Here is a 20252-nt window from a genome sequence, read left to right as displayed (position 1 = left end):
CACATTTTGCCTGAGTGAAAAATAAACGTTTTTTTGTTCGAGCCACTAAAATTTGGGGAGTGTTTGTTTCTACAGCCTAAAGTATTTTGATTAATAGGTAATTCAAGTAACTAGAGGACAAAAACACTTTTAGAAAGTGCTTGAAATGTGTTCTCCTCTTGAGTATATCTGTTTTACAACAGTTTTTTAAACATCACAAAATTGTCTTCAAGACACAAAGAAGAACTATGAGAATTTAGATAAGAATACTCCAATATTAGAATGCCCTAGTGCTCACTGATGGTTTAGGACCAGCAGTAGCAACAGCTGGAGCCTACCCTCTCCTTCCCCAACCCCTATTCCCCACCCCAGTCTGTTAGCTTCATTAAGCCTAAGCCACAGACTCCAGGGAGAACAAAGGGGAAAGAGATCTCTCTGGTAGAAAGGTCTGGCCTGAGCTGGAGGTGGAAGAAATAGCACAAAGGAACAATTTGCTCCTAGGTAGAGTCCAGAGAAAGAGAAGTGAACCAGAAATTGGGATGGGGGTTCACTAGACATAGAATCTGAAGCTCAAAGTGAGAAGGATAACTAGGACTCATCTAATCAATATTCAACAACTTGGCAGTGATCAGAAGACAGAATTTAGTTACTGGAGATCTTGAGAGCTGACAAAATCAACCAATTCCAATATTGGATGAGTAATCTGCTGTTTATTTTGGATTTGCTTTGTTTTTGTTTTTGTCTTTACTGTCTTTTTATAGACTGGAAGATGTGGTGAGCAGGATTCAGTGGCCTATGAGGCCTCCAGTTATACCTGCCATCACCTGTAAAAATTTTCACCGGTTTACATTTTAATTTTTTAAGATACCCTGGCCATGATGGTACAGAATAAAGGATCTTATTTCCTGGATCAAAAAAGCACAAAATATATATCCTCCTTTTTCCATTGTTAATCAACTCTATTATATCTACTCTAATTTCTAAGCCTGTGAACTCTTGCTCAACTACCAAACATAGATGTTTGATGAAATGTCAGTTCCCGCCTGCTATGGGGTGATTCCAGCAGGAAGTGGCAGACTCCCAAGCAGGATAGTCTCACTGAGAGCTGTCACTTGTGGCTTGTAATATACTGTACACTAATGACTTTGTGACTTTGTTATCCCTTTTCTTAGCTTCTCAAAGGACACCTGGCTCAACTGAACGACTAGCTTATTTTATCACTCTGTAGGTCATCCCGACCCTTAGAAACAGAATTGAAGAGAGGAGGGAGCACCATGCAATTGTCACACCATTACTCCTAGCCCTAGAAATACAATGATAAAGAAGTTCAGAGATGCAAAAGAGACGGCTGGAAAGGTTGGCTTCCTCCTTAGATTTGACAAGGATAATTCCAGAGCCTATAACTTCTAGTAATAAGGTTTCAAATTGACAGCATTCGGATGGATGGATGTTATTGACAGAGTTTTCTTTACGTTACTCTAAAGGCTCTCAGGAGTTAACATGATAGGCCACAGTCTAGAAGACAAAATGAGAGTCATTTATGCATTTTTGTGAGATGTGCATCAATGAGAAAAAAAGAAATAGAAAATTTTGCATCTGAAGATTCTGAATAAGCATCACATATCTGTTATTGTTGCCATTAGACTACTTTCCTTTTATTTAGCATTTTCAAAGCCAAACACTATACCACAGGGTTTCTTTTGTTGACTTTACATCTTCTCTTTTTATAAATAAGTGGGGCCTGCCACCTTAATTATATAGAATGATATTTCTTCTCCCTTTTCATTTAAATTCTGTTTAAGCCAGGCATAAGGTACTACTTCCATCTAAACAAATTAGGTTAATGGAGTTTTGATAACTCAGCCACTTTTATTCAGAATAGGCCTAAATTATACATATGTGCTGCCAACTCAGAAAGGAGCTTTATTTGGAAATTACGGCTTTGGATAGATAAGATTTTTTCCAACTCTATATAATACTTACTTTTGACTTGCAATCACTTGTTATAGGCATTTTTGTAGTATAAAACCTGGACTATGGTTAAGTTTTACCAAAGCAAGAAATTATAGAGAATTATTTGTCAGACATATGCCCACAGTATGGAATATTTTCTCTTTTACTATCAAAAATGCACCAGGAAGGGGGTGGGTGTGCAACCTAAGCAGTAATTCCAGTTCTGCCATAAAAAAAAAAAAAAAAAAAAAAAAAAAAAAAACAAGAAAGAAAGATTACTTAGGAATTCCAGGACACAATTGTGTGGCAGCACACAAATGTTCTTTTCATGCAGAAATAAATTGCTTTATTTACCCTCCCCCCCTTCTTGCATTAGAAGGATGAAACATAAATGTTTCCATTCTTCACCAGGGAATATTTGAAAATTAAATCTTCCATGAATTTGAGAAGGGGAGATAGCTCATGAAGTTGATTCTGGTTCTAAGGTTTATGGACCATCAATGTCTATTGAGAAAAAATAAAAGAAAAGACTTTAAGAATAAAGAGAAGGAGACTAGATGGAAGAGTGAAGGATAGGGTTCACCAGATGGGCTGCTGACATCTGGGGCCTGATTCTAGCAAAGTTAGCTGGAAGGGAGAGGGCCTATTGCCCTAGAAGAGACAGTGAGGAGGATGAAATAGGAGCGTCTGCTTATGGCTGTCCTAGAATGCACTGGATTGTGAAGAGAGAAGAGCCTTCACTGACAACCACCCAGAACCACCAATCCACTCAGGCCAGAACCACCTATATTAGTTTCTTACCACTGCTGTAAGAAATTACCACAAACACAGTGGCTTAAAACAACACAAATTGAATCTGCTACAGGTCTGGGTGTCATGAGTACAAAATAAGGCTTAAAGGTTCTGGAAGAGCTGATTCCTTCTGGAGGCTCTCAAGAGAATTCACTTTTTGTCTTTTCTAGCTTTGATTCCTTGCCTCATGGCCCTGCATCACATCATTTTTCTCTCACTGCTTCTGTAATCACATCACCTTCTACTTTTGAATAATTACAGTCCTGGTATAAGAACTCTTGTGACTATGTTTAGGGACCACCTGGATAATCCAGAATAACCTCTACTTAACAAGATCCTTAACTTAATCACGTATGCAAAGGCTCTGACGAGGGACAATAGTTAATGACCCCACTGACAGAATAACATTGACCATGTGTTGAAAAAAAAAAGTTAACTTCAATGCCAAAAATTTAATATAATTAGAATAATGTCCAATGATAAAGCCAACTTTGAGTTGTAGTGGAATTATAAGAGAAATATCTTAGTGTGGAGTTCCAGGATCTCCCTAGTCTATTATTTTGTTAATTATTTAAATTAACAAAGTTAATTCATTTAAATACCTGCAAATTAGCTGAAATAATGCATGTTCTAAAGAGGAAGACAAATCATTATTTTTCTATAACTGGTCATTGGAAAAACCATTTAATGCACACCTAGTCCAGTTCGTGGCACTGTTGCATATTAGGTTTGGTTGGCCCAGCAGCAGTGTCAAGCTATTCACAGATTCCCATGGTTCTTGAATCCCTTTCTAGCCAGGAGAGTAGCAACATGTTCCCTACCTTGGAGAGGTGTAAATCTGAAGCACAAGTGAACTAATATTCCAATAATATCAGACCCTTTTAAAAGCTCAACACTCAAAAAAGATGTGGAAAAGGTTATGTTTGAAGACAATACACAGCACAGGCATCTTACAGTAAATTTTATTAGGTTTTTAAAGAGAATTATAGATGATAATGGATCTGTGGGATAATAGATAGTCCCGGAGGAACTACAAAGCTGTGATGCACGTGAGGGCCTCCACTAATGCTGTAAACAGTGAAAGTGTAGGCCCAGCAGTTTATGAATAGTCAATGTATTCAAAAAAGAAATTCAGCTTCATATTAACATTGTTATAATCTACTGATATTTAATTCTTAGTAATGATTTTATTGATTTTCATATTTTAGTAATGCAAGCAAATAAAATGCCTTAGAACCTCAGAGATACTATTAGAAATAAAAGCATTTGCATTTTTTCCTATAAGTAGGCTATTATATTAGCTTTTCATTCATTTATTTATTCATTCATTTTTTCAGTCATTAAATAAATCTTTTCTGAGCATTTGCTGTCCTGATAGATGTATGGACACACATAATTGTTATCACTTAATTATCTATAGCTTTACAATTTACAAGACATTTTCCAGGTATTATCCCACTTAATAGCTATGAGGTGGGTATTTTTGCCATCTTTTATGGAAGGGGAAACTGAAGGTTCACATTATCAAGAATCTTCCAAAAGGTCAGCTTGTCTTGGGGAACAGGCAGAGCTATAATTTAACCTCAATTATCTGTTTCCAGAGCCATCACAGCACACTGTTTGATTTCTCCCAGCCTTTTGAAATCTTAGTGTCTTCAAGGAGTCTTACAATATAAGGTAAGAAACCTCTATACCACAGTCTCAAGAATGTGCAAGTATTTTTCCAGGCTCCTGGCTATCATAATTCACAGTTTCTGGAGAATTACCCTTTCCAGTACCTCTCCTCAAACCAAAAGTTAACCACCTTTTCAACTTTCATCTAAGGTTTTATCTCTCGATTAACAGCCATTTTCCACAATGAAGCACAGCTTGTAATGAGTTCACAAAACTTACTGCCTGTATTACAATAAGGAAAAAACATCGAAGCCTCACTGAGGTCTCAATTTTATGCAGCGCATGACTTAGTCCCCAGTGAGAAAATTCACCCCTGCATGCCAGCTTTGCAGCAGACAAGATTTGGGATTATACCTTAGAAATGTTACAAAGACCGTTGAATTGCACCTTTGTGGGGTCCTGTGAGTAATCAAATTTAAATGTTAAATCCATGAGTGGTCAGCCTCTGTGATATGGAGAAAGTGCAGAAGTTGAAAGAAAGGGGAAATTACAACTAATGAGAACAAGGAAGACTTATGGAGAAAGCAGTCATGGAGCTGAGCATTGATGTCTAAGTTGGCGTTCAGTGGAAGATTGTGGGGAAGAGATTCCAAGAGGAGAAAATGTCGTGAGCAAAGGCATGAACAAGGGATAAGCTGGTTCTATTCTGGGTTCACGAAGCCGCCAATGGGAGAGTAAAGTAGGAGATAAACTAAGGGAGTAAAAGGAGCTGGAATGAACTGTATTTACAAGCAATAGAAGTTACTGGAAGTTTAAGACGAGGGTGATGTATTCAAGGAAGCACATTTGGCAGAAATGCAAGGTGGATTTAAAAACCTGAGAGCTTTCCAATCTTCCTGTTTCTCACTAACAAATATGGAGACTAAAAATAGCAGCTACTTATGGTCCTGGCTGCATTTGCACTACGGCATAAGAAAGTGAACAAATCCTGGCTAATGAGATATAGAGGGAAATCTTCTGAGAGTTATCTGGGAAAGCTTTTCTCCCTTGATAAGGAAGACTCATGAAGAGAAATCCTCCCTCTCCCTTCCTGCAGCGAAATGCTCTTGTGTGAGAACCTGATGCACGGAGCCGCAGCAGCTATACTGTGACCATAAAGGGAAGGTCAGGGAAGTCGCAGAAAACCACTCCAGAGCCCTGACACTGCAGACCTATTGAAGCAACCGTGGAAACTCCTGCTTAAAATCTTCTTTATGTGAAAGGAAAATTAAATCCTGATGATTAAAGCTACTTTTAGTTTGTTCTTGTGTTAGCTTCAACCAAAAGTAGCCTGACACCAGAGGCTACCACAATGATGCTGGTGAAAGGTAGCAATTTCCAGGATGGTGCCAATGAATTTGGAAGTAGCGGGATGTTTGTTTGTTTTGTTTTGTTGTTTTGGTTTTTAGAGACAAGTTCTGGCTCTGTCACCTAGGCTGGAGTGCAGTGGCGCAACCATAGCTCACTGCAGCCTCAAATTCCTGGGCCCAATAAACACTCCTGCTTCAACCTCCTATGTAGTTGAGACTACTGGCTTGTGCCACCAAGCCCAGCTAATTTTTTTATTATTTGTAGAGATGAGGGTAAGGCTATGTTTCCCAGGATGGTCTCAAACTCTTGGCCTCAGCCAATCCTCCCACCTCAGCCTCCCAAGGTGCTGGGATTACAGGTGGGGATGTGAGCAAGATATGAGATAAAAATAAATAGAACCCCATGGACTGATTGGCAACATTGTATATAAGTTTCCTTCACAGTGAAACTAGAAATCATCAATCTGTAATCAATGAGTTTTGTTTATAATCTTGGCAAGTAAAATAAATGTATGTAAATGTGAAGGTAAGGAAACCTGAGAACAACCAAGTCTAACCCAGAATGTAAACCTAGGTGGCAGGCATGGAATGTGATCATTATGAAGAAAGTCATAATTTAATAAATGGTATTGTGCCTAACTGAATTACAAAATTGTTCAAATTGGAGTTCATGGCCAGGAACCTACAACAATAACCCAGAAAAGGATGAGTCAGTGTTTACCCAGCACATTCTAAGAAAAGAGTCCTCTACCTGGAGGCTGTGGGAAGATCTACAGCCAGATTTGGAATATGTTGACCTCACCAAGCAATTGCCATCCTTTAGACATTGTTTGGATGTAAGGGAAACAGGTGGTCTTCTACTTTGATATACTTAATCAGTTCTCCCAACTTCAGCAAAATAAATGCACAAGGAAAAAAAGAAAGTGTGTAAAACTCAGACCATAGTCTTTGAACTGGTAGCTACAGAATGATAATTTCAGTAACAAATACAGAATTCTGAAAGGTGAAGATGGGCTGAGACTAAAGTTGGTTTGGGCCATGTCAAGTTTTAGAGGCAAGTAAGAATACAAATATGTAGATCTCTGGAAGGTGACTGGAAACACTCACCTTCTAGATGACAGGAACTCCAGGTCTGGAGTTCATGGGAAAATGCTGATTAAAGAAAGGCCTATTTTATCTGAAGCTGTAAAATTGGTCAGATTGCCATGAGAACTAAACAGAAAACCAAGATGGAAGAAGAAGCTCATGTTTGCTGAGTATCTACCACATGTTTGGCACACCCCTAAGAGTTAATCATGTTATAAATTTAACCTCACAACAATACTATAAGGAAAAAAATTACAAATACCATTTGTAAGAGAGCAAACAAGGGTTCTAAAAACTTACACGTACTTGCCAAGTTACAAGAGGTAGCACAACCAGGATTCACATGCCAGTCAAAAACCAGAAGCTTCTGTAATCTTTCAAATGCACATGCTAAAACACTGAGTTGTAAGACTGCCAACACACTCATTCTTAATTTTTATTGTTACGAAATCATTTTACAAGACTGAAAGCATAATTATAAATTTTGTATGAAGAGCCTAGAAAAGGCTTTATTCACCCAATTTTACATTTGAGGAAACATGCAGAAGGTCTACATTCAGTGAGTTCCAATCAGAAGTCTAATACTAACATTGGATAAATGTTATTGAACCTCTATCATACATGGGAAATGAAAGCTACTAAGATCCCACTCTCAACAAATTTACAACAAAAGCTACCAAGAGCCCACCCTCAACGAATTTACAATCCTAGCTGGAGGTATGATACATATATACATAAGAAAACTAACAATACCAGATAGTATATGATAAACTATTGGAGTCATATATTTACATTGTTTCAAATAACTGGCTGCTCCAAATATCACTCTAGCATTTAGATTGTTCCCCATAAATGAGTCACTGAAGACTAAAATGTCTAATAGTAAACTTCTCTAAGAAAGTATATTCAAATCTCTATTATTTTCTCATGCAATATATGCAATATGGTATATTAGCCCATTCTGGCATTACTATAAAGAAATACCTGAAACTGGGTAATTTGTTTAAAAAAGGGGTTTAATTGGCTCACAGTTTTTCAGGCAGTACAGGAAGCATGGCTGGGGAGGCCTCAGGAAACTTTCAATCATGGCAAAAGAAGCAGGCACATCTTACATGGCCAGAGCAGGAGGAAGACAGAGAAGGGGGAGGTGCCACATACTTTTAAACAACCAGATTTCCTGAGAACTCACCACTGTCATGAGAACAACAAGGGGAAAACACACTCCCATGATCCCATCACCTCCCACCAGGCCCTTCCTCCAACACTGGGGATTACAATTCAATATGAGATTTGGGCAGGGACACAAATCCAAACCATATCATATGGAATCACAACGTTGTCATGGAGTATTTGCTTTCACCCATTACATATTTATCTATCTAAGCATGCCTATTTACTCTTATTACATCATTACTAAGTCATTGGTTCAACATGTCAGGTCATAGGCACCTGAAGTATGTTAAACGTTGTGTTAGGCTCCAGAGATAAGAAGATGAAGAGAGTATTGTTCTTACCCCAGAGGGGCTCACAGGGTCACAGGGAGAATACAGCATAGTTAGTTATCACATGGCTCACTAGAAACATACTCCATAGTTTACAGCAAATTGTGCATTTACACTAAATACACATTTCAACATGTTTTTTAAAAAGTATACTTTTTGATCTAGGGAAATTACAGACTTCTGATTGGAACCAGTATTAATAAGATGCCAAGGCAAATATATCCTTTGCAGAAAACTAAAATTTCCTGGCATATTTGCCACAAGACTAGGATAAAAAAAATTATACAAGGAAACATTTTTTTTAATGCAGCATCTTTATACCATGTTTTGAAGTAATCCTTAATGAACGTGGTCGTATTTTCTGATTGGAATGAATCCACTTTACAACTTTTAAAGATAAGAACAAGCATTCATATGTGTACCAGAAAACTGAAACAGAAAAAGTAGGGAAACAAACAATAACAAAAGATTTTAGAGGTCAGATAATTAAAGAGCAGGATTCTGTGAATCTATTCATTATGTTAATATTGAAAAATGTAACTAAGCACCTCCAAGTTATTGATAAATACTCCATAGATATTTCATACCAAATGTGATCCTCATCTGTAGTATTGAAGAAAAACTCTTTTAACGGCAGTAAAAAAGTCCTTATAGCAACAAAAAAACAATGTCACATAACCAACTCATGCCTCTTTTGTAAATTGGTTTTAGTACTATTCTTAATGTTCTTTTGAAGAGAGAAAACCCATGAAGCCTATAATACAGGTATTTGAAGTATTTATACAGTAAAATAACGTAACAAATATGCTTCCCTCTTTCCTCTCTGCATCCTTTCTGCTCCTCTTTCATTAGACTGACTGTGTTGAATGGCTATTATACTGGTTGAATCTGCTCAAAATATAAATAAAGAAATTAGATAAAAATTATCCACACTAAGTTGTTAAGAGAGAATAACACAGAAAAAAAATATGTGTTTAGCATATGGAAATGAATCCCTTAAGGTACGGAGTTTAAGGAAACATTGGGAAACATCTCTTTGTCCAGACACCTCAGAATACCCTCAAATCATTCCTGCATATGCATGAGTATGCCACCCTTTTTATGCCACCTTTTTGTCAATAAACAAGGACTGCCATCCTCCAAAAATATAAAAGGTTGAAAAATAAAATAGGGCTAACAGTAAGCTCTGCCTATACAACACATTCAAAGAGAACCAGACAGAAAAATTGAGTCACCATGATTATCATGGCCAAATTTCTTAGAGTTCCTAGAACAGTCCCAATAACAAATATTCTGCCCATTGTTGTGGAAAAAAAAAAAAAAAAAAGGTTAAATGCCCAGGAAATGTCGCTATGTTGGCCAGTTTCCCAGACTACCTCTCATACCTGAAAAGGAAGATTCTCTGTCATCCTAAGTATTCCAATAGAGACTTAAGAAAATTCTTCACTATATGTGAGCCACACAATAAAAACTACAGTTAAGAAAAACAGATGGCTGGCAAGATGGCCAAAAAGGAACAGCTCCAGTCTGCAGCTCCCAGCAAGATCAACGCAGAAGGCAGGTGATTTCTGCATTTCCAACTAAGGTACCCGGCTCATCTCACTGGGAATGGTTAGACAATGGGTGCAGCCCATGGAGGGCAAGTCAAAGCAGGGTGGTGCATCACCTCACCTGGGAAGTGCAAGGAGTCGGTGAACTCCTTCCCCTAGCCAAGGGAAGCCATGAGGGACTGTGCCGTGAGGAAGAGTGCATTCTGGCCCAGATACTACACTTCTCCCATGGTCTTCACAACCCACAGACCAGGAGATTCCCTCAGGTGCCTAGATCACCAGTTTTCAAGCACAAAACTTGGTGGCCATTTGGGCAAACACTGAGCTAGCCAAACGGAGTTTTTTTTCATACCCCAGTGGTGCCTGGAACGAAAGCAAGAAGGAACCCTTCGCTGCCCTGGAAAGGTAACTGAAGCCAGGGAGCCAAGTGGTCTCACTCAGTGGATCCCACTCCACAGATCCCAGCAAGCTAAGATCCACTGGCTTGAAATTCTCAGTGCCAACACAGCAGTCTGAAGTCGACCTGGGATGCTTCAGCTTGGTGGGGGGAGGGGCATCCACTGTTACTGAGGCTTGAGTAGGCGGTTTTCCCCTCATAGTGTAAACAAAGCCACCGAGAAGTTTGAACTGGGCAGAGCCCACAGCAGCTCGGTAAAGGCACTGTACCAAATGGCCTCTCTAAATTCCTCCTCTCAGGGCAGGGCATCTCTGAAAGAAAGGCAGCAACCCCAGTCAGGGGCTTATATATGAAACTCCCATCTCCCTGGGACAGAGCACCTGGAGGAAGGGGCAGCTGGGGGCACCACTTCAACAGACTTAAACATTCCTGCCTGCCAACTCTGAAGAGAGCAGTGGATCTACCAGCACAATGCTCAAGCTCTGCTAAGGGACAGACTACCTCCTCAAGTGGGTCCCTGACCCCCAGGCCTCCTGACTGGGAGACACCTCCCAGCAGGGATCAACAGATACCTCATACATTAGCTGTCCAGCTGGCATCTGGCAGGTGTCCCTCTGGGAGTAAGCTTCCAGAGGAAGGAACAGGCGGCAATCTTTGCTATTCTGCAGCCTCCGCTGGTGATACCCAGGAAAACAGGGTCTGGAGTGGACCTCCAGCAAACTCCATCAGATCTGTAGCAGAGGGGCATGACTGTTAGAAGGAAAACTAACAAACAGAAAGGAATAGCAACAACATCAACAAAAAGGATGTCCACACAAAAACCCCATCCAAAGGTCACCAACATCAAAGACCAAAGGTAGATAAATCCAGGAAGATGAGGAAAAATCAGCAAAAAAAAGGCTGAAAATTCCAAAAACCAGAATGCCTCTTCTCCTTCAAAGGATCACAGCTCTTCACCAGCAAGGGAACAAAACTAGATGGAGAATGAGTTTGACAAATTGACAGAAGTAGGCTTCAGAAGGTGGGTAATAACAAACTTCTCCAAGCTAAAGGAGCATGTTCTAACCCAATGCAAGGAAGCTAAGAACCTTGAAAAAAGGTTAGAGGAATTGCTAACTAGAATAACCAATTTAGAGAAGAATATAAATGACCTGATGGAGCTGAAAAACACAGCACGAGAACTTCGTGAAGCATATACAAGTATCAATAGCCGAATTGATCAATCGAAAGAAAGGATGTCAGAGATTGTAGATCAACTGAATGAAAGAAAGTGAGAAAACAAGATTAGTGAAAAGAAATGAACAAAGCCTCCAAGAAGTGTGGGACTATGTGAAAAGACCAAATCTATGTTTGATTGGTGTACCTGAAAGTGACAGGGAAAATGGAACGGAGTTGGAAAACACTCTGCAGGATATTACCCAGGACAACTTCCCCTACCTAGCAAGGCAGGTCAACATTCAAATTCAGGAAACACAGAGAATGCCACAAAGATACTACTCGAGAAGAGTAACCCCAAGACACATAATTGTCAGATTCGCCAAAGTTGAAATGAAGGAAAAAATGTTAAGGGCAGGCAGAGAGAAAGGTAGGGTTACCTACAAAGGGAAGTCCATCAGACTAACAGTGGATCTCTCTAGAGTAACCCTACAAGCCAGAAGATATTCAACATTCTTTAAAAAAAGAATTTTCAATCCAGAATTTCATATTCAGCCAAACTAAGCTTCATAAGTGAAGGAGAAATAAAATCCTTTACAGACAACCAAATCCTGAGAGTTTTTGTCACCACCAGGCCGGCCTTACAAGATCTCCTGAAGGAAACACAAGATATGGAAAGGAAAAACCAGTACCAGCCACTGCAAAAAAATACCAAATTGTAAAGACCATCAAAACTATGAAGAAACTGCATCCACTAACGGGTAAAATAACCAGCTAGCATCTTAATGGCAGGATCAAATTCACACATAACAATATTAACCTTAAATGTAAATGGGCTAAATGCCCCAATTAAAAGGCACAGACTGGCAAATTGGATAGAGTCAAGACCCATCAGTGTGCTGCATTCAGGAGACTCATCTCACGTGCAAAGACACACATAGGCTCAAAATAAAGGGATGGAGAATATTTACGAAGCAAATGGAAAGCAAAAAAAGGCAGGGGTTGCAACCCTAATCGCTGATAGAACAGACTTTAAGCCAACAAAAATCAAAAAAGCCAAAGAAGACCATTACATAATGGTAAAGGGATCAATGCAACAAGAAGAGCTAACTATCCAAAATATATATGCACCCAATACAGGAGCACCCGGATTCATAAAGCAAGTTCTTAGAGACCTACAAAGAGACTTAGACTCCCACACAATAATAATGGGAGACTTTAACACCCCACTGTCAACATTAGACACATCAGTGAAACAGAAAGTTAACAAGGATATCCAGGAATTGAACTCAGCTCTGCACCAAGTGGACCTAATAGCCATCTACAGAACTCTCCACCCCAAATCAACGGAATATACATTCTTCTCAGCACCACATCGCACTTATTCCAAAACTGACCACATAGTTGGAAGTAAAGCACTCCTCAGGAAATGTAAAAGAACAGAAATTATAACAAACTGTCTCTCAGACCACAGTGCAATCAAACTAGAACTCAGGATTAAGAAACTCACTCAAAACCGCTCAACTACATGAAAACTGAACAACCTGCTCCTGAATGACTACTGGGTACATAACAAAATGAAGGCAGAAGTAAAGATGTTCTTTGAAACCAATGAGAACAAAGACACAATGTACCAGAATCTCGGGGACACAGCTAAAACAGTGCTTAGAGAGAAATTTATAGTGCTAAATGCCCACAGGAGAAAGCAGGAAAGATCTAAAATTGACACCCTAACATCACAATTAAAAGAACTAGAGAAGCAAGAGCAAACAAATTCAAAAGCTAGCAGAAGACAAGAAATAACAAAGATCAGAGCAGAACTGAAGGAGACAGAGACATGAAAAACCCTTCAAAAAATCAATGAATCCAGGAGCTGGTTTTTTGAAAATATTAACAAAATAGATAGAACACTAAGCAGACTAACAGAAGAAAAGAGAGAAGAATCAAATACACACAATAAAAAATGATAAAGGGGATATCACCACTGATCCCACAGAAATACAAACTACCATCAGAGAATACTATAAACACCTCTATGTAAATAAACTAGAAAATCTAGAAGAAATTGATAAATTCCTAGACACATATAACCTCCCAAGACTAAGCCAGGAAGAAGTCAAATCCCTGAATAGACCAATGACAAGTTCTGAAATTGAGGCAGTAATTAATAGCCTACCAACAAAAACAGCCTAGGACTGGATGGATTTACAGCTGAATTCTACCAGAGGTACAAAGGGGAGCTAGTACCATTCCTTCTGAAACCATTCCAAACAATAGAAAAATAGGGACTGCTCCCAAACTCATTTTTTGAGACCAGCATCATCCTGACACCAAAACCTGACAGAGACACAACAAAAAAAGGAAATTTCAGGCCAATATGCCTGATGAAAATCGATGCAAAAATCCTCAGTAAAATACTGGCAAACCGAGTCCAGCAGCACATTAAAAAACTTCATCCCTGGGATGCAAGGCTGGTTAAACATACACAAATCAATAAATGTAATCTATCACATAAACAGAACCAATGATAAAAAACACATGATTATCTCAATAGACGCAGAAAAGGCCTTTGATAAAATTCAACACCCTTCATGCTAAAAACTCCCAATAAACTAGGTATTGATGGAATGTATCTCAAAATAATAAGAGCTATTTATGACAAACCCACAGCCAATATCATGCGAATGGCCAAAAGCTGGAAGCATTCCTTTTGAAAACCAGCACAAGACAAGGATGCCCTCTCTCACCACTCCTTTTCATCATAGTATTGGAAGTTCTGGCCAGGGAAATCAGGTTAGAGAAAGAAGTAAAGGGTGTTCTAATAGGGGGAGAGGAAGTCATATTTTCTCTGTTTGCAGATGACATGATTGTATATTTAGAAAACCCCACTGTCTCAGCCCAAAATTTCCTCAGGCTGATAAGCAACTTCAGCAAAGTCTCAGGATACAAAATCAATGTGCAAAAATCACAAGCATTCCTATAAACAAATAACAGACAAACAGAGAGCCAAATCATGAGTGAACTCCCATTCACAATTGCTACAAAGAAAATAAAATACATCGGAATACAACTTACAAGGGACGTGAAGGCCCTCTTCAAGGAGAACTACAAACCACTGCTCAATGAAATAAAAGAGGATACAAACAAATGGAAGAACATTCCATGCTCATGAATCAGAAGAATCAATATCACAAAAATGGCCATACTGCCCAAAGTAATTTATAGATTCAGTGCTATCCCCATCAAGCTACCATTGACTTTCTTCACAGAATTAGAAAAAAACTACTTTACATTTTATATGGAACCAAAAAAGAGCCTGTATAGGCAAGACAATCCTAAGCTAAAAGAACAAAGCTGGAGGCATCACGTTACCTGACTTCAAACTATACTACAAGGCTACAGTAACCAAAACAGCATGGTATTGTTACCAATATAGATATATAGACCAATGGAACAAGACAGAGGCCTCAGAAATAACACCACACATCTACAACCATCTGATCTTTGACAAACCTGACAAAAACAAGCAATGGGGAAAGAATTCCCTATTTAATAAATGATGTTGGGAAAACTGGCTAGCCATATGCAGAAAACTGAAACTAGACCCCTTCCTTACACCTAATACAAAAATTAACTCAAGATGGATTAAACACTTAAACATTAGACCTAAAACCACAAAACCTTAGAAGAAAACCTAGGCAATACCATTCAGGATATAGACATGGGCAAAGACTTCACGACTAAAACACCAAAAGCAATAGCAACAAAAGCCAAAATGGACAAATGGTATCTAATTAAACTATAGAGCTTCTGCACAGCAAAAGAAACTCTCATTGGAGTGAACAGGCAACCTACAGAGTGGGAGAGAATTTTTGCAATCTATGCATCTGACAAAGGGCTAATATCCAGAATCTACAAGAAACTTAAACAAAATTACAAAAAAAAAAAAAAATCAAAAAGTGGGCAAAGAATATGAACAGACATTTATGTGGCCAAAAAACATGAAAAAAGCTCATCATAGCTGGTAGTATTCCATGGTGTATATGTATCACATTTTCTTCATCCAGTCTATCATTGATGGGCATTTGGGTTGGTTTCAAGTCTTTGCTATTGTGAATAGTGCTGCAATAAACATACATGTGCATATGTCTTTAGAGTAGAATGATTTATAATCCTTTGGGTATATACCCAGTAATGGGATTGCTGGGTCAAATGGTATTTCTGGTTCTAGATCCTTGAGGAATCGCCACACTGTCTTCCACAATGGTTGAACTAATTTACACTGCCATCAACAGTATAAAAATGTTCCTATAACATTGACACTCATTCCAGAACCCTTTTGCCAGATGATACAAACTGGTCTCTGAAGAATATTTTATCATACTTTTACGAAAGGTTCAAGGAATAATACAGTGTCTAAAACTTACAGGTCATTAAATTCTACTTACCAACATTTGGTAGTACCTAGAAGGGCAAGATTTCCCTGTTTAGGCCTTGGGAAGGTGATATGGTTTGGATCTGTGTTCTTGCCCAAATCTCACACTGAATTGTAATCCCCAGTGTTGGAGGTGTGGCCTGATAGGAGGTGATTAGATCATGGGAGTGGATCCTTCATAAATAGTTTAGCACCATTTCTTTGGTGCTGTTCTCATGATAGAGTTCTTATGAGATCTGGTGGTTTAAAAGTGTGTGGTACCTCCCTACCTCTCTATCTTCCATCTACTCCTAGCCAGGTGAAGTGCTGGCTCCCCCTTTGCCTTCTGCCGTAATTGTAAGTTTCCTGTGGCCTCCTCAGAAGCCGAGCAGAAGCTGCTGTGCTTCCTGTACAGTCTGCAGGACCATAAGCCAATTAAACCTCTTTTCTTTATAAATTACCTAGTCTCAGGTACTTATTTATGGCAATGCAAGAAGGGAATAATACAGAGAATGTCAGGAAATGCCCTCTCCCTCCCTTACTCTCACCTTTCTCCCAATTATCTTTGGGTTTCCTTTACTTGTCTTCTCTTTAGTCCCTCTCCACATAGCACATGCCTCTCTTCCCATGAGAAAACATGAGTCTCCAGCCTGGTCTAATTCATTTTGCAAACTCTGCCACCTCAGACTTCATTGAGAATTCAGAGAGGTCTGTCTCTACTAGGCTTCCTCTGAATCAGTGGTCTTGGAAAGAGTAGATAATTATAGGTCAACTAGAACATCTTCACTAGTAATGCTGCAACTCACTTTCCTCCTAAATACTTGATGATTTACACCTCTTATCACAGAGAGGGTTCATTTTCTTTCAAAGACCCCAGGGACTGGTCTCCTGAGCAAGGCACTGCCTAATCTTCATGAGGACTGTGTATATCAACTATAAACATGACTTTGATACTTATTCTTTGTGAAATAATAACTCTAATCTTAGAATATTTAAAACCCATAGCTTTCTTGGCCTGGTTGTTATTACAAAGGGTAGCTACGTTAACTGAAAATACTCCTGCCTGAGCCATTCAAAATGAATCTAGCCAGGCTCAAAGAGTATCCCCCGCAACATCCTAGTTTCTCTCAGGACACCAGATGTGATATTTACCTGATGCAGATTCAGCTGACCTCTAGAAATCAAGTCCAAATAAATTCTATTTAGAAATAACCCTAAATTAAAAAACAAGAGCTGCTTCAAATGACCCAAGCATATTTTCCATATCCATACTTCCTGTTATGATAGCTATGATACCATACTTATTCTTGGTCACTCTAAGTATCTGAAGAAAAACATGTTTATCAATCCAGAAAGTTATTAATCTAGATAAAGTGTTAAAAAGTTTTTCCTGTGATGGTTCAGATAGTAAATATAGTCTCTGTCACAACTACCCAACCCTGCCATTGTACCTTGAAATATGCCATAAACAATACTTAGGCGAATAGATGTGGCTGTGTTTCAATAACACTTTATTTACAAAAACAGGAAATGGGCCATGTTTGGCCTGAAGACAGTAGTTTCCCAGACCCTGTCCTAGATTATTACTGTAGATTTGAGATTTTAAAAGAGACCTTAGGTTGGCATTGATTTAAAGGTTATTATCAAAGGTATAGGAGGGTGCCTACCAGTATAGATCTATTTACTTGCAAAACAAGAGTTTTTAAAAGCAGAATTCTAAAACTTCATGAAAACTCTGAAAACATGTAGTTTATGTACTTTATTTTACAGATAAGAAAAATGTGCAACAGATTTTAGTAAAGAACCAGATACACCAACCCCCAATTCAAAATTATCAAAATTCAAAAACCTTATCACAAAACTGAGGAAGCAGAACACACATGTATGTTAGTAATTCTGGTGATATTACTCAGTTATATCATAAAGGGTCTCTGGTCTATGCATATCTAAAATTAAATGGAATCTCCAGCCACTTCTCCAGTTCCTTACTGCAATCTAAAATAGCCTTCAAATATTAGGAAAGGGCTGATCCCATAGAAAATCCCATTCCTCGCCCTAAAGATGTATATATGCATCTACACACACACCTTACACAAAGTTATTGTGGGTTTCAAAAATTCAGCTGAGGTCAATACAGGTATAAAATTTTTACTTAAGTATATCTTGACTCTGGCCAGCAAGAGTTATTGCCACAGTGTAAGTGCACCAAAATGCCAGAAGTAATAATATTTAGAATTAGGTCAATGAAAACTTAAAATATAACATAAAATTGTTAACAGTGATTTGATTTTTAATAAAGTATATTTTACTTATTAACCTTTTTTTCTGTATTTCCTAGTATGTTTTCAAATTTGCATGCACTAGCTCTACAAATATAAAAAGAGTCAGAACATATTATATAATTTTAAAAACTTTTTAAAGAAATAATATCACATTCATTTCTGTATCACTAATTCCTAGCAAGATACACATAGTAAGCATTCAATAAATAAACACATTTATGGCAGGTAACTTGAGAATGTTCTCAATTAAACAGGCAACATTAGTGAAGGTATTTAAACACTAAAAAATTCTAACAAAATCATTCTCATCTTTATTTCTAATATCCATTTTTAGCATGCAAAACTATTTGCCTTTATTAAACTCTAAAGTTATATTTCACAGCTGTGTTTTTGTAGCTGTGAAATTTAGTCCTCCGAGTATATCTTAGCTATTTACATTTTAGCTGTGAAATAAAGATTTTGTTTTTAGCCAGCTAGCAGAGCACTTTTGTTACATCAGTTTCAAAAACTGTCAAATCAGAAATAGCAGCTTTAAATATATCAAAGTGTACTTTGCTTTTTCTCATGTGATAATATCTGCTATACAATATTAGTTAAGTTGAACATTTAAACTACTTTTTCATACTTCTATGGAAATTTCTGTTACATTCTGAACAAAGAAAACATCCAATGTAAGGAAAATGGCACAGGTCATTGCCGCTTCTTCATCGATAAAGTACACAAAAAATTCTCTGTTCCAAGGCAAAGTTCATATGTACATGAGCACAAACAAATATTTTACTAAGGAACAAACCAACCCAAGTGTAACTTAGCATGGGTAGCAATATCCATGTGCAAACTCACCTGGGAGTGGTAAGAAATGCAGATTCTCAGGACCCAGGCCATTCAAATCTTGAAGCAAATCTGATGTTAATGACAACTCAGGGGATTCAGGTTCACAATAAATTTGAGATGCATTGGTCTACAACTAGAGAGTCTCAACAAGAATTTTGGACAAAATATGCAAGCTGTGCCTTCACAGATGTAATTAGACTAGGTTGGTCACAAATACACCAGAATATTTGTATTCAGATTTCCCATTCTTAGTGTAGTCACATTAGGGAGCTCTATACTTATTACCCTCACACTCCATTGCTGGCACTATATTTGGAAATCCCCTTTTGGCCTCAGTAAGACTCAAAAAATGTGTCATTACTTTACAGTTTCACCTCCTTTTCTACCAAAAACAGCTTTTCATGCTGATTTTATTCAAAAAACAAAGCCAAATAATATTGGGCTCTTTCCAAAATAAAATCCATTTTCAAGTATAAATATTTGCTCTCTTTAAAAGTAACAAAAAGATTGGACTGTAGGATCTAAAAAATCTGAAGAAGAATTCAAAAAGCGCTTGAACAATGGCAGCATAATTGTAATATAACAAGTGACTCCTATAAAAAGAGAAACTTTCATTTATGTGTATAACTAAGTTTTTGCATTTTTGTTTTTTAAATGGGGTGTACCACTGAAGACTTAACTGATTAACAGAATGACCTGCTAAAGACTTAAGTGGTGCTTTGTTACTGCCACTGCAGCAAGAGGATGCCATGAAGTTTTCTATTCTGTTCTTCAGAGATGGAATCTTCTGAGATGGAGAATACCCCCTAGCATGGCGTATCTTTGGTGGGTCTTTGGATGATATATGAAATAAAAGGATGGGCACCAACATCTGAATCATGAGGAAATCACCCTTATTTAAGGGATCATCCTGGCCTAGAGCTCTGTGCAGTGCAATATGGTAAAAGGAAGCAATGCCACAAGGCCCTAGAAGATACCAGGCACCAGGGTTCTTCTAGGAAAAGACTGGCTATATCAGTTCATTCTCACATTGCTATATGGAAGTACTTGAGACTGGGTAGTTTATAAAGAAAAGGGGTTTAATTGACACACAGTTCTATAGACTGTTACAGGAGACATTACTGAGGAGGCCTCAGGAAACTTACAATCATGGCGGAAGGTGAAGGGGAAGCAAGCACATCTTAACATTGTAACAGGGGAAAGAGAGTGAAGCGGAAGTTGCCACACACTTTACAACAACCAGATCTTGTGAGAACTTTATCATGAGAACGGCAAGGGAGACGTTCACCTCCATGATGCAATCACCTCCCACCAGGCACCTCCTCCAACACTGGGGATTACAATT

At 38.2% G+C, this 20252-nt stretch overlaps 1 long non-coding RNA gene across 2 annotated transcripts in view; it reads right to left on the bottom strand.

Annotated features, from left to right (window-relative positions):
- LOC129397751 (uncharacterized) overlaps positions 1-20252 on the bottom strand; it is a 281104-nt gene that overhangs the window by 247751 nt on the left and 13101 nt on the right. The window contains exon 3 of one of the 2 annotated variants that reach the window (XR_008625347.2): positions 9012-10953. The exons of the other annotated variant lie outside the window; for it this stretch is intronic. This is a non-coding gene — a long non-coding RNA (uncharacterized LOC129397751). Of the gene's footprint in view, positions 1-9011; positions 10954-20252 lie in introns of those variants that run through there. 2 annotated transcript variants of the gene reach the window in all.

This window comes from Pan paniscus, chromosome 4 (genome assembly GCF_029289425.2).
Source record: "Pan paniscus chromosome 4, NHGRI_mPanPan1-v2.0_pri, whole genome shotgun sequence".
NCBI classification, from domain to species: Eukaryota; Metazoa; Chordata; class Mammalia; order Primates; family Hominidae; genus Pan; species Pan paniscus.
Note: the sequence above shows the minus strand (reverse complement) of the source record. Positions and strands in the feature narration are given on the sequence as shown.